The 12,345-nt window shown below is 44.5% G+C and overlaps 1 protein-coding gene across 3 annotated transcripts in view; it reads right to left on the reverse strand.

The window, feature by feature from the left end:
- The window catches only part of LPAR1 (lysophosphatidic acid receptor 1), a 130,864-nt gene extending 124,103 nt beyond the window's left edge, over positions 1-6,761 (reverse strand). The window contains exon 1 of one of the 3 annotated variants that reach the window (XM_069474547.1): positions 6,637-6,761. The gene's annotated coding sequence lies outside the window, so the exon portion shown is untranslated. Of the gene's footprint in view, positions 1-5,650; positions 5,881-6,636 lie in introns of those variants that run through there. The other 2 variants (XM_069474545.1, XM_069474546.1) reach the window with 2 other exon arrangements.
- Between the last annotated feature and the right edge of the window lie 5,584 nt (positions 6,762-12,345).

The following is a 12,345-nucleotide window of genomic DNA, read 5'->3' on the forward strand; positions in this document are numbered from 1 at the left end:
TCAAGGAGAACCATGTGGACATAGAGAAGGAAAATTGAGTATAGCAGATTGGCATGAAGTCAAATCAAGAGCATTGTTTTGACATTTAAGATAATAAATAGGCTGGGCATGGTGGCTCACGCCTGTAATCCTAGCACTCTGGGAGGTCGAGGCGGGAGGATTGCTTGGCCTCAGGAGTACGAGATTGGCCTGAGCAAAAGCAAGACCCTGTCTCTACTAAAAATAGAAAAATTAGCTGGGCATCATGGCATGCTCCTGTAGTCCCAGCTACTCAAGAGGCTGAGGCATGAGGATCATTTAAGCCTAGGAGTTGGAGGTTGCAGTGAGCTATGATGACACCACTGCACTCTACCCAGGGCAGCAGAGTGAGACTGTCTCCAAAAATAAGTAAGTAAGTAAAGCCGGACATGGTGGCTCAGCACTTTGGGAGGCTGAGGCGGGAGGGTGGCTGGAGGCCAATAGTTCAAGACCAGCCTGGGCAACACAGTGAGACCCCACATCTACAAAAAAAAAAAAAAAAATGCTTTAATTAGCTGGGTGCGGTGGCATGCAACTATAATCCCACCACTTGGGAGGCTGAGGCAGAAGGATCACCTGTGCCCAGGAATTCAAGGCTATAGTGAAGTGAGCACATGACTGCACTCCAGCCCAGGCAGCAGAGCAAGACCCATCTCAGAAATAAATAAATAAATAAAGGTAAACTTGCTGAAAAGGAATAGTTCACAGTAGCAGTCCCTGTGTAGTGAATCCTCAACCTTAATAACCATAAGCACACATAAGGGCCATAATGGAGAAAATTTCCTTTAACTAACAGTTACAACCTTGGAAATCCCACCATAGAGAGTTATCCATGGCCAGGTATCATTAGTCAAACTTACTTTCTCTTTTAGAGAAAAAGGGTAGTTTTGAACTCATTTTTCTTTATTTTCCTAATACAGCAAACACAGCCTGATCTACCTCGTTCAGGTTTATTCATGTTTGTCTTCACACTGTGACTAAAGTGATTATAGTTAAGGGTCTGCCCTGTCATTATATCAGGTTTTTTAAAATAGTATCACAAAATGAAAATAAATTATAACCTAAATACAATGAATGCAGTAAAACAGTCTTCTTTCCTTTCTGGAAAAAACAAATTTAAATTTTAGATGAACTTCAGGGTTAAAGCTTCGATAGCACTGGTCAGATGACAGGAACCAACATGCAAGTAGTAAGACAATTCTCTTTGGCCCATCTCCACAAGTCAGTAACGCCACCACTGCTTTGAAATAATACTAACCTGCTTTAAAAAATGCCAGGGAATTTAATCAAAATTACCACCGCCACCACCATCCCTGCTCCCTCCCCCACAAAAATGTGTCCTAAGAAATAAAGTATACTAACCTAGGGTTCCTTCAACTTAACTAACTTATTAAACACGCCAAGCTCAAGTTCCTTTGCAGAGGATAAAACAAACTGGTGAGAGAATCGTTCATTCCAATTGTATTCAGAAGATAATTAAAAGAGATTAGGTTAGCTTCTTTTTACTCTCTCTCTCCTGGGTAGCTAACATCTCCAGATTCAAGGGCCATGAAAAGACACCCAAATCAGCTCCACTTTCGACATGCAGCTGAAAACCTATCCATTCCCACCTGCAACGCGGAGGTATTGGGGTGTGACAGGGAACCTACAGAGCTGCTGAACACCTAAATAGGTCCCACAGAGCTTCTTCCTACCTGAGAGATAATGAACTAAACACTTCAGCTCTAGGGATTTCAAAAATAATAATAAAAACCAGCAGTTGACCAGAAAACAAAAAAACTCTTAAAGAGGTATTATTGTACAGGGTTGAGCAAGCTACTTCTATTGAAGGTTAAATTTAATAAAGCATTCTCACAGTTGCGTCAGCCCTCACTGCAGTACCCAGGGTACTGCTCTCTCCCTCTCCTCTCCCACCTCCTCTCCCATCATTTACAGGGGCATTGCCAATTTTCAAACTAATAATAATTCTTTTCTTCTGTGCTGCAAATACTCAACCAGTGTGGTTAAATACCATGTATAAAATAAACAGGGTCAAGAATGCCAGTTGCCAGAAGACAGTCATGTTTAAATTAGCATTAACCAGCAAGCTCTTCCCTAAACAGACAGAGAGAGAATGTTTTCTTGGTCAGCTCCATGGCTGCAGAGTGATTCTAACCCACCTATTCAAAAGGCCCCCAAAGGTCCAGATATAACCCAATAGCATAATTAATTTTTACTAAATTAAAAGTCTCAGAAACACAAAGAGCACTATCAATTTGGAGAGAATAGGGAAGAAGAAACCACGTTAGTCTCTTCTACAGCCTTTAAATAATCTGGATAAAATGGCCTAAAACTTAGCAGCCATGAGTTGCCATGGAATGTAACAGAATAAGAGCCCAGCCACCCCTCAATCATTGCACCCCTTTTTCCCAATATGGGTTACCCAGTATCTTCCTGCATCTTGGGTTTAAATAATATTTCCTCCTCCCCTCCCCTTCCCCAGGTAGCACAGCTCCTTAAAATAACACCCAAGGTCCCCCATAATTTGCCACCTTGTAACTTTCCAGCCTTCATCACCCAGGACTCTGACTACTACCCTCATCTTCACTCTCCCACCATTCATCTTTTAAGAGACACATCAATGGCCGGGCGCAGTGGCTCACGCCTGTAATCCTAGCACTCTGAGAGGCTGAGGCAGGAGGATCGCGCAAGGTCAGGAGTTCGAGACCAGCCTGAGCAAGAGTGAGACCCCCCCCCCATCTCTACTAAAAATAGAAAGAAATTATCTGGCTGACTAAAAATATATATAGAAAAAATTAGCCGGGCATGGTGGCACATGCCTATAGTCCCAGCTACTTGGGAGGCTGAGGCAGAAGGATTGCTTAAGCCCAGGAGTTTGAGGTTGCTGTGCGCTAGGCTGATGCCACGGCACTCTAGCCCGGGCAACAGAGCAAGACTCTGTCTCAAAAAAAAAAAAAAAAAAGAGAGAGAGAGAGAGAGAGACATCATTCTTCAAGCTCTGTGAAGTCTGTCTCAGAGTTTAAAAAATTCTCCATTCCCTGGCATGCCAAAGGATGGACTTGGACTCTACATCTACCACCCAGTTACGCAATATAGCATATATATTTTCAGCATATATACTAAAGCATCTATTCCTCCTGCATTGTAGCTCTTGCTGGAGTTTCCTTGTCATCATCCTTGTATCTGCCACATGAAAAGAATTCAGCATTATTTGTCAAATTAAAATTTCCTTCTTTTCTCCCAACTTTCTAAGACATCCATAATAGTTTTCCATATTTATATAACAACACTACAGGGACTTTTGGTGTAACAGGATATGTAAAAATAAGAAACTACACAGTAGTATGATGCTGACTTAACAAGACCAGAGCACTTTTCAGACTCTAAACCAAGAGCTTATGTTTGAGTTTTTATTACATCACACTTCACTTTATAAATAAATCATGTTCCTCAAGGGTGTGGGCATATTGATAGCAAAAAAAAAAAAAAAAACCAAAAACAAAACCAACATTAAAGACAGGCCACACATCAAGCACGGACATTAAAATATTGACCTCAAACTGAATTCCAAAAGTGTTATTTGCTGAATACTTGGAGCTTCCCAGTGAAAATGATACAGGGTATTCTGCCCAGATTGCAACTTTCCTTACTAAGCATTTGTAATGATTTTTGGCCCTAAATATCACTAACTTCAGACTGAATGTGATTGTGTATCAGAAAGTCTTAGCAAGTGAGATTTTTACTTTCTTTGCATGTTCCAGTAGGTCAGTACAGAAGAGATTCAGTAAAACCTTGCAACGTCTAAGGTATAATTTGAAAAAAAAATCAAATTAGTTTTTGGAAAATATTAGCTTTGAATGAAAATAGAAATTTTGAAAGGGCTGCCACTTACATTCCCCCCTCTGTTATTTTTTCCCATCACTCCCAGGGATACTGAAATCCATGCTGAGCACCCACAGCACTGGGCTGCAGCTGTTCCCCTGAGAGACAATGATGCACATGAAAAGTCCATCAGGTGATACTAGAGGTCAGACTCCAAGGACCACCCTGACTTCGCCTTAGCTAAGCAGACTCACAAGCTTTAAATAATAAGGGTAACGAGATTGATGCAGGCAGGAGGAGTATTACTGATTGCCTGGAGGAGGAGGAAAGAAAAAATGAAAGAAATCAGCTCCCAACTATAGGTTCTCTCCCCTCCAGGCATCCCCTGTTGCTGGGGTTTTTCCACCTTCTTGGCCCTCCTGCACTCTCACTTCCCTTTACTCCGTACCTGCTGTGCTAACATGGGACTACCACCCATTGGTTTCTAGTTATTTGGGGAGCTGGAAGGAACAGCAAAGATTCGTCAAATACCTTCCATTTTCCAGATGAGGACACCGAGCTGACCTGGCTAAGGTCGCACCGCTAGGGGACGCGGCGCGCGTGCGGGCTCGGATTCTGACAACCCAGGTTCCGCCTGCTCCTCAGACGGTACTGTACTGCCTCACCCTACCTCCTTCTCTTACTACTTGGCGTCTTTATCCTCAAATTAAATGGCATCAAGAAAAATGCAGCCTTAATATACTTAAAACGCTGATCATTATTCACAGTTTTGCATTTGGGGCAATTATGCTCACTCGTACCCGGACTCGGAGAATCAAGGGCAGAGTAAGGAGGTAGCATTACATCTGTGTGTGCGTGTGTTTTAGTGGAATCTGTTTGGATCAAACAGCCATAACTCTAATATACACCCTTTTTCCTGGGGACCCAATCTTTTATCTGACAAGGGAAGAACTTCTTACAAGAATTTGGAATTTTCCGAGTGCAGAGTCTCGCTTTAACCAGAATGGCAGACTTTAAATCTCAGATCTCTGGCTTCATAGTTATGCTTACGCTTAGCAAATGACACCCAAATAGGTGAAAAACAGACCGTGAGAGCCCGAAGTATGAATAGAGGACTCTGCTCTAATAAACTAATTACGTTTTCTATATTTACGTTTACAAATATGTATCTATTCCAATGGTAAACAATGCATTCATAGCGAAACAAGACAGCACCCGCATTTACGATAAATCCATGGATTTCAACAAAAAGTAAAATAAAGAGGAGCAGCAGCAGGGAGCAACAGTCTCAGGCCCCAGACAGGAGGGAGCAACAAGTCCTGAATGCCTACACTCTTAACATATCAAAGGCCAAATGGCAGCAAAGAAAAACAAGATTAAACTTCAAATCCATTCACAACAAACGAGTCCTACACAAGCCAAAGGAGCCTGTCGATTTCAAAACCATCGACTCAAAACCAGGTCCGTCCCTTGCCTTACAATCCCCAGTTACTTGCTTAAGCATGTTTGTTAGGCGGCTGGACAGAAACTTAGCGAAAAGTCCTCAGCCCGGGAGGGACGACTGAGTCGACTGTAGAAAGCAAGGGGTGCGGGAGTCCGCGCCTTCAGCAGCTCTGCGCTGCGGGGTGCGGGGACCTCCCCCCAGCCGTCCACGTCCACCGGAACGCGGCTCTGGGGGAACCTCGAGGGCCCCTCGCAAGCCTTCCCATGCCTCCACCCCGACCCAGGTAACCGGAGGCCACCTACGTGTCACTTGGGCGGGTCTCGGCCGCAGACACTGCGCACAGCGCGGGCCCCAGGGCGCACTGACCTGGCCGAGCGACAGGAGAGCCGGCGGCCCGGGCGGCTGCGGCCACTTCCCTCCCGGGGCTCGGTCAACTGGTTGGTAAAGGAGGCCCGGAGAGCCTCGCCTCCCGCAGGCCGGCTCGTGTGTACGCACACCCACCCACACCCGGCACGGGCGAGCGCGCGCACTCACACTCGCGCACGCACAGCCACAAAGCCGGTCTGCGGCTGGACAGTGTGAGCCGAGCGCGCCGTTTGGCTGCTGAGCGGTCGCCGAGGCCACTGGCTCCGCGCCCAGGGGGCGCAGTCCCCCAGCCCCGCACCGAGTCCTCCTCTTTACCTGCGCTCGCCGCCGCCGCCGCGCGTCCCGCTCCCGCCGCCCCCGGGCTGGCTTCAGGCCGCGCGGCCAGTCCCGGCGGCCCCCGCCCCGCCGCCAGCCGAGCCCGGCCCTCCGCCCGCCCCTCGGCAGTCGCCCAGAGCGGGGCCGCCCCCAGCGCCCACCCCGCTGGGGGCCCGTGCGCGGCCGGGAGGCCGGGGAGGGCTCTGCAGCGCCGGGCCCAGTCCGCCCAAGATCCCGGTAGCGCTTTGCACCGGGACGCGGGAGCCGCAACTCCGGGAGTGTCAGCCGCCGCTCGGCCCCTACGGCCCCGGCTTTGGCGCGCTGGCAGGGGCGGCGGAGGAGGGGGCGCCGAGGGAGGGCCGAAGAAGCAGCGCCGACGCCAGCCTCCTTTCTTCCTCCGCCTCCTTTCTTTGCTGCTTGCTCCACGTAGCAACTCCCGCACCCCTGGACTCCCTCCCCCCAGCTCGTCCCCTTACCTGTTGTGACGCCCCCCGCGCCCCGGCCCTCTCCTCCCCCATTCATCTGCTGAACTTACCGCCTGCGGGTGGGGGGTCACCTAAGCCTCCCATTCATTATCTTACCAAACTCCGCCGCCCCAGACGCGACACACCCGCGGCGGGAGACCCGCGGCCGCCAGCTCGGGATCCCACCCCACCCCCTCCTGTGCTCACCCCAGCGCCGGACAGCTTACGGGACTCCAGTGGGCTCCCCTGCACGTTGCATTTTCATTTTGCTGCTCTCCTCTTCCCACTTGGAAAGCCCTGGAACACATTGCGGAGCCCGCAAATCCCCTGAAGTACAGCCTGCCTCTCTCGTAGTTCAGTTTCTAAACTTTCCTGAAGACACAAAATTTCTCTCGGCGCCGCCCCTCACTGGAGGCTGCAAAGGACGGAGAGTTGACTTTGCTGCTAGAAGGTTGTGTCAGTTTCTCTCTGATTTTTTCCATTGACTGGATCTGCAGCCCACAGCAAGTGTGACTCTGCTCCCCTAGTTCTCCATAGCCACGATTATAAATGGCTCTTCCGCTTTCCCAGCGTAACTTTGCAAGTGCAAACTATCAATTTTAGTAGGAGTAAGGGCGGGGACTGTGCACCTGGAGGTGTGGGCGGGAGCGGCGCGGGACCAAGGCCTAGGGATGTTTCTCTAGAGAGTGGCAGCCACAGGGATTCAGCCAGGTCCTATAACAACGCGCACTCCATGGGGGCTCTCCAGCCACGCCACCGCACCCATCCACCTCCCACCCTGACTTGTTCACCGCTAAGGCCACCGCATATCAAAAGTAGCTGCTTGGAAGTAAAAGCTTCGTCAGCTCTCGCCGTGAAATGGCACCTAGGACGGCAGGACGGCAGTAGTAAGGCAAGGGGATGCGGCAGGACTGATACGGCTACGTCTAAGAGAGAAATTCAGGACAGCGAAGGAGGGCTGCGTTGGTGGCGGTCACCCGGTAATCTCGGGCTTTGCAGAAGGGAAAGGTCATTGTAAACCGCAGTGGGCGGGGAGGGCAAGACTTCTTGAAAGGGGATGGAAACTTTTCAAGTCTCTAGTGAGTTATGCTTTGAAGGGACCAGTACCGTTTCCCGCTAGTAACTACTTAGAGCCCTGACCAAGCTCATGTGGTTTTCACAGGATGCTCAAGACTCGCTGGCCCGGTGCAGTGGCTCACGCCTGTAATCCTAGCACTCTGGGCGAGGCGGGTGGATCGCTCGAGGTCAGGAGTTCGAGACCAGCCTGAGCAAGAACGAGACCCTGTCTCTGCTAAAAATAGAAAGAAATTACATGGACAGCTAAAATATATATAGAAAAATTAGCCGGGCATGGTTGCGCATGCCTGTAGTCCCAGCTACTCGGGAGGCTGAGGCAGAAGGATCACTTGAGCCCAGGAGTTTGAGGTTGCTGTGAGCTAGGCTGACGCCACGGCACTCACTCTAGCCCGGGCAACAGAGTGAGGCTCTGTCTCAAAAAAAAAAAAAAAAAAAAAAAAAAAAAAAAAAAAAGACTGACCGCTGCTAGTCATTTATTAATCAAAGCTGTTTCCTTTTAAAAACAATGATTCAAATCCCTTTTAACATCAACTTTAAACGACTCTGCTTTCTTTCCTTTCCCACCAATATATGATTTAAAATGTGAAAAAAGTGAATGTTAATATATGCACAGTGCCAATATGTTCATTCATGCACAACGCCAATATGTTCACGTACAGCATGCAGAAATGCACGTAAATACTTATAAAACCACTCTCTTCTCTCACAAATAATGATAGGAGTTGATCTTAAACTGTAAGAAATATTATACTGGAATGAATAGGAAAATGTCCACTACAAAAACTAAGTATCATAAAAAGTATAGATTGGTAAGAAAAGAATATACTTGAAAGGTGCTTTTATATATTTTTAACCATAGCTATACTCAATTTAGAAAAATATCACTTATTAACTAATTTTCCTGTCTCCTTCTTACTACGCATTCTTACCGTTAAGTTTCTCAATATCAATACTTCTTTAATAAAAAGAACATTTTAAAATTATTTCCATAACCTTTCCCCATAAGGCAAAGGTAAAGTACAAGTGAGTTTCTCACCTACCATCCAGCTTGAATATTTTTAATATATTGATTTTGTTTCTTACCTTCTTAAGGAATACAGTTGCTTCTGCTTCGGCTACATATTAACTACCTTAACTACTCTGTGGTCCCTTCTAACATCAAATGGGGAGGTCTGTCCATACAAGATATGTGTATTCAAGAGTAAGTTATTTGCTGTAAAACCCTATTTCCTCTTTATTTGGTGTACTACGGTCCTAAAATGAAATGGAGAACAAAATAAAAGGTCTGTTCAGACATACCTGTCTTCCTGACAAGTGTGGACCTGTCTGAATGAGACTGCTTCTGCAGCCAGCTTTAGACCAATAACTTTAAAATCAAATGTAGGCTGAATGTCCAGTGTAAAAGGAGAGAGAAAATGAAATACAACACAGAATCCAGTTTAGCATATAGATGAATGCATCAAAAATAGTATTGTGTTTCAAATGAGCTAGTGTTATCATCTGTAAAATGGAATACTAATAATACTAGTGCAGTTTATTGTATAGGGTTCCAAGTTGTCGTTATCAAAGTAAAACAATATATCGGAATGGGCTTCTTAAAACACTAATGGTGATCATGTTGTTTTAGTGAAAGCGAGGGAGGATACCTTGATAAACTTTCTTGAATGTTTTCACCTATCTGTAATCCTCTTGTCATTCAGACTTAGTCCTTTTCTTGGAGAGTCATCCTGGTGCCTTCTGATATACCCTTTCTCGCCTATCCTCTGCCAAGCACTGTTTCTCTAGATTTGTTTCTTAAAATGACTTCAGCAGTGCCAAAGACAGCTCGTGCTGTCGAACACGACAAAAATATTCTCAGCAAAATGAAATTTTGATGAGGGATATTTCAAGTGGAGTTTTTACGCCAATGTCTTGGAGGACACAATAAATAGACTTTGTCAGATTATTGATGTTATCTAATGATCCAAGGACTATAACTTGAGACTCATTAAGAATTAAAAATTGGCTGTCACTGCCTTTGGCACTATTATTTGTTCAAAAGAGTTTGCCAGTCGTGCCAAACTCATGGAAGAGTTCCCTCTTCCTCCCTCTGTTCCCTTCCCTCTGGCAAAAAGCCTTTGAAATTTTCTACTAGAGAGTAATCAAAACTATCAGTAAAAAGATCTGTTGGAAACTTTCCCTCCAGTCTATTAAGGTAGAGACTGATTCAAAGAATACATTTTGGTGAAACAATACCCTGAGAGAAAGCCTGCTTGAGAAAGTTTTTCAGATGCCCAGGGCATAAGTTTCTTTCCTCTTAAAATGGGGTATTTGTGCCTCTCCCGTGTTTTTCCCCTTGACTAGAAAGAAAGCATTCTCCTTAGGAAACCTTTCTATTTTAAAAGGCCAGTGGCAGAGGTGGGTGGGGCAGTTCCATTTAGTAAAAAATAACACTTCAGGGTAGAGGTGGTATAAGGAAACTTCAAGAATGGGGAGAAGTTGGGTTTGTGCATGTGGCGGCCTACTATGAGGACAGGGGCTGCAATGAAAGCCTGAAGCAAAGTGACAGTTCACCTTCTTCTTATCACATACATCTGCATGACTAATCTGGGTAATGTCAGAAGCAGGTCAAGGGCCTGCAAATCCTTTCTCTGCAGTCTTTCTCATTCAAGGTAAAAAGGCTTAGATCTAAAACAAAGGGGGGGAAGAAAATGAAAAAGAAAAAAACTTATATGTTTGTGTTATATACACAATTTTAGACCCAATATAATAAACCTGGACACAATGAAACCATAGTAAGGCTCAATAAAACAGAAAGCTAGTTCTATAGAACAATTATAAAATAGGTAAATTTCTGGTAAAACTGACAATGAAAAAAGAGAAAAGACACAAGACTATGAATGTAGAGATTCTAATTATAGTTTTAGTAGAATTTTTTTAATACTTACAGTACTGTGAACATTTAAAAACTTAGCTGAAATACTTTTTTAATGAGAAGTAAATTAGAAAAATGTATTGATTCAAAAAATAAAAAGCCAGGCCCAGTAGCATGTGCCTGTAGTCCCAGCTACTTGGGAGGCTGAGCAGCAGGATCACTTGATTCCAGGAGTTCAAGGCCAGCCTGGGCAACATCGTGAGATCGCATCTCAAAAAAATAAAAATTAAAAAAATTAAAAATAAAGAACATGAATGTATTTAAGCCCATTAAATAATTTGAATCCTTATTTCTAAATCCACCTACACAAAAAGTCAAAGTTTTGGTGAGCAAGATTTACCAAATCTTCATGGACAAATAACCTCTATTCAAATGGTTTCAACACATAGAAAAAGAAGAAAAGCATCCTATCCTTTTATAAGCTAATAAAATCTTGATACCAAAATGAGACAAAGACATAGAAAGAAAAATAATAGACCAATTTCATAAGGAGTAAAAAATTTTAAATTCTACATATAATATTGTCAAACCAAGTTCAGCAATGTGTTTTCACAAAATACATCATAAACACATTGGATTGACACCATATATGGGCAAATGGTTTAATATCAGAAAATAAAAAATAAATTCACTATTCATTTTTTTTTTAGTCTTAGCAAAGTAAGAATAGGGAAGAATTTCCTGAATGTGATAAAGAGTTACTACCAACAACCTAATTCTAGAAGGACATTCTTTCAAATAGTATATGGCTTCTTCTAACATGCTGGATTTTTGTGAGATCTAGTAGAAGGTATATTGGGTCATCATGGCAAAACAACAGAAATGACATAAAATACACATGATGTAGGAAAACCCTCTTCCCCATTGTTGCACAGGGTGGCACAATACTCTTCATATTTCTTGGAGTACTCATTGTAGGACGTCTGCCTCAAGTCCTACAATGAGTACTCCAAGAAATATGAAGAGTATTGTGTCACCCTGTGCAACAATGGGGAAGAGGGTTTTCCTACATCATGTGTATTTTATGTCATTTCTGTTGTTTTGCCATGATGGCCCAATATACCTTCTAGAGCAAGGTAGAAAGAACAGTGCTAATGTTGCCTTAACAGGAGGCTCTTAAACATTTCTGGGTAAAGATTCACTCCGTGAGAACCTAATCAAAGCTATGAAACTGTTTTACAGATAAATGTAGAGTATACATATTGTAGGAGAGGCTTCTAGCTACAATATCCATTCTTGCCTTCTTGGGCACCAGCTCCCCTAGATTTCCCAGCATCTCTTGCAGTTAGTTGAGGCCATTAACTGAGTTCTCTCCAGTAGAATGTAAGCATAGTGCCTTCTGCCAATCCTGAGAGTACCTATAAAACCCCATGTGTGCTCCTCCATGGTTTTCACCCCTTCTGGAGGACTGGGATGGTGGTGCCCACACCAGCCTCAGAAGCCACAGGGTGAAGATGATGGGCAGAGAGTCCTGACACCTAAGTGTCCATGTGAAGTAGTGCCTCTCTGCTGATATGAGTCCCCACCCTGGACTTTCATGTAAAAACTAAATTTCTTGTTCTTTGGGCCACTAAATTTTGAGAATCTATCTGTTACCTCAGTTTAACAAATGCATATATTCACACATATTTTGAATGTAATCTCAGGGGTTCAATGACACCTTGTAGTCTAGAGTGTGGATGGCTCAGAGAAAAGGACTCCAAGGTACTGCCCTCTACAGTGAGCACTCACCAAAAGTGGGCAAGTTATAGATGTTATATCTTTGCACAAACTCTGCCTGATTAGGCACTGATTATATTTAACTGAATGGCTCTGCCAAACCCCCTGCATTTCTGAGAGGCTAACATGTACTCTGCCAGATACAGAGACAGAGTAGATTCAAAAGATTTTTTTAAAAGGACACAAACGGAAGACTAGTTAGCAGT

Source organism: Eulemur rufifrons, chromosome 7, assembly GCF_041146395.1.
Source record: "Eulemur rufifrons isolate Redbay chromosome 7, OSU_ERuf_1, whole genome shotgun sequence".
Taxonomy (NCBI): Eukaryota; Metazoa; Chordata; class Mammalia; order Primates; family Lemuridae; genus Eulemur; species Eulemur rufifrons.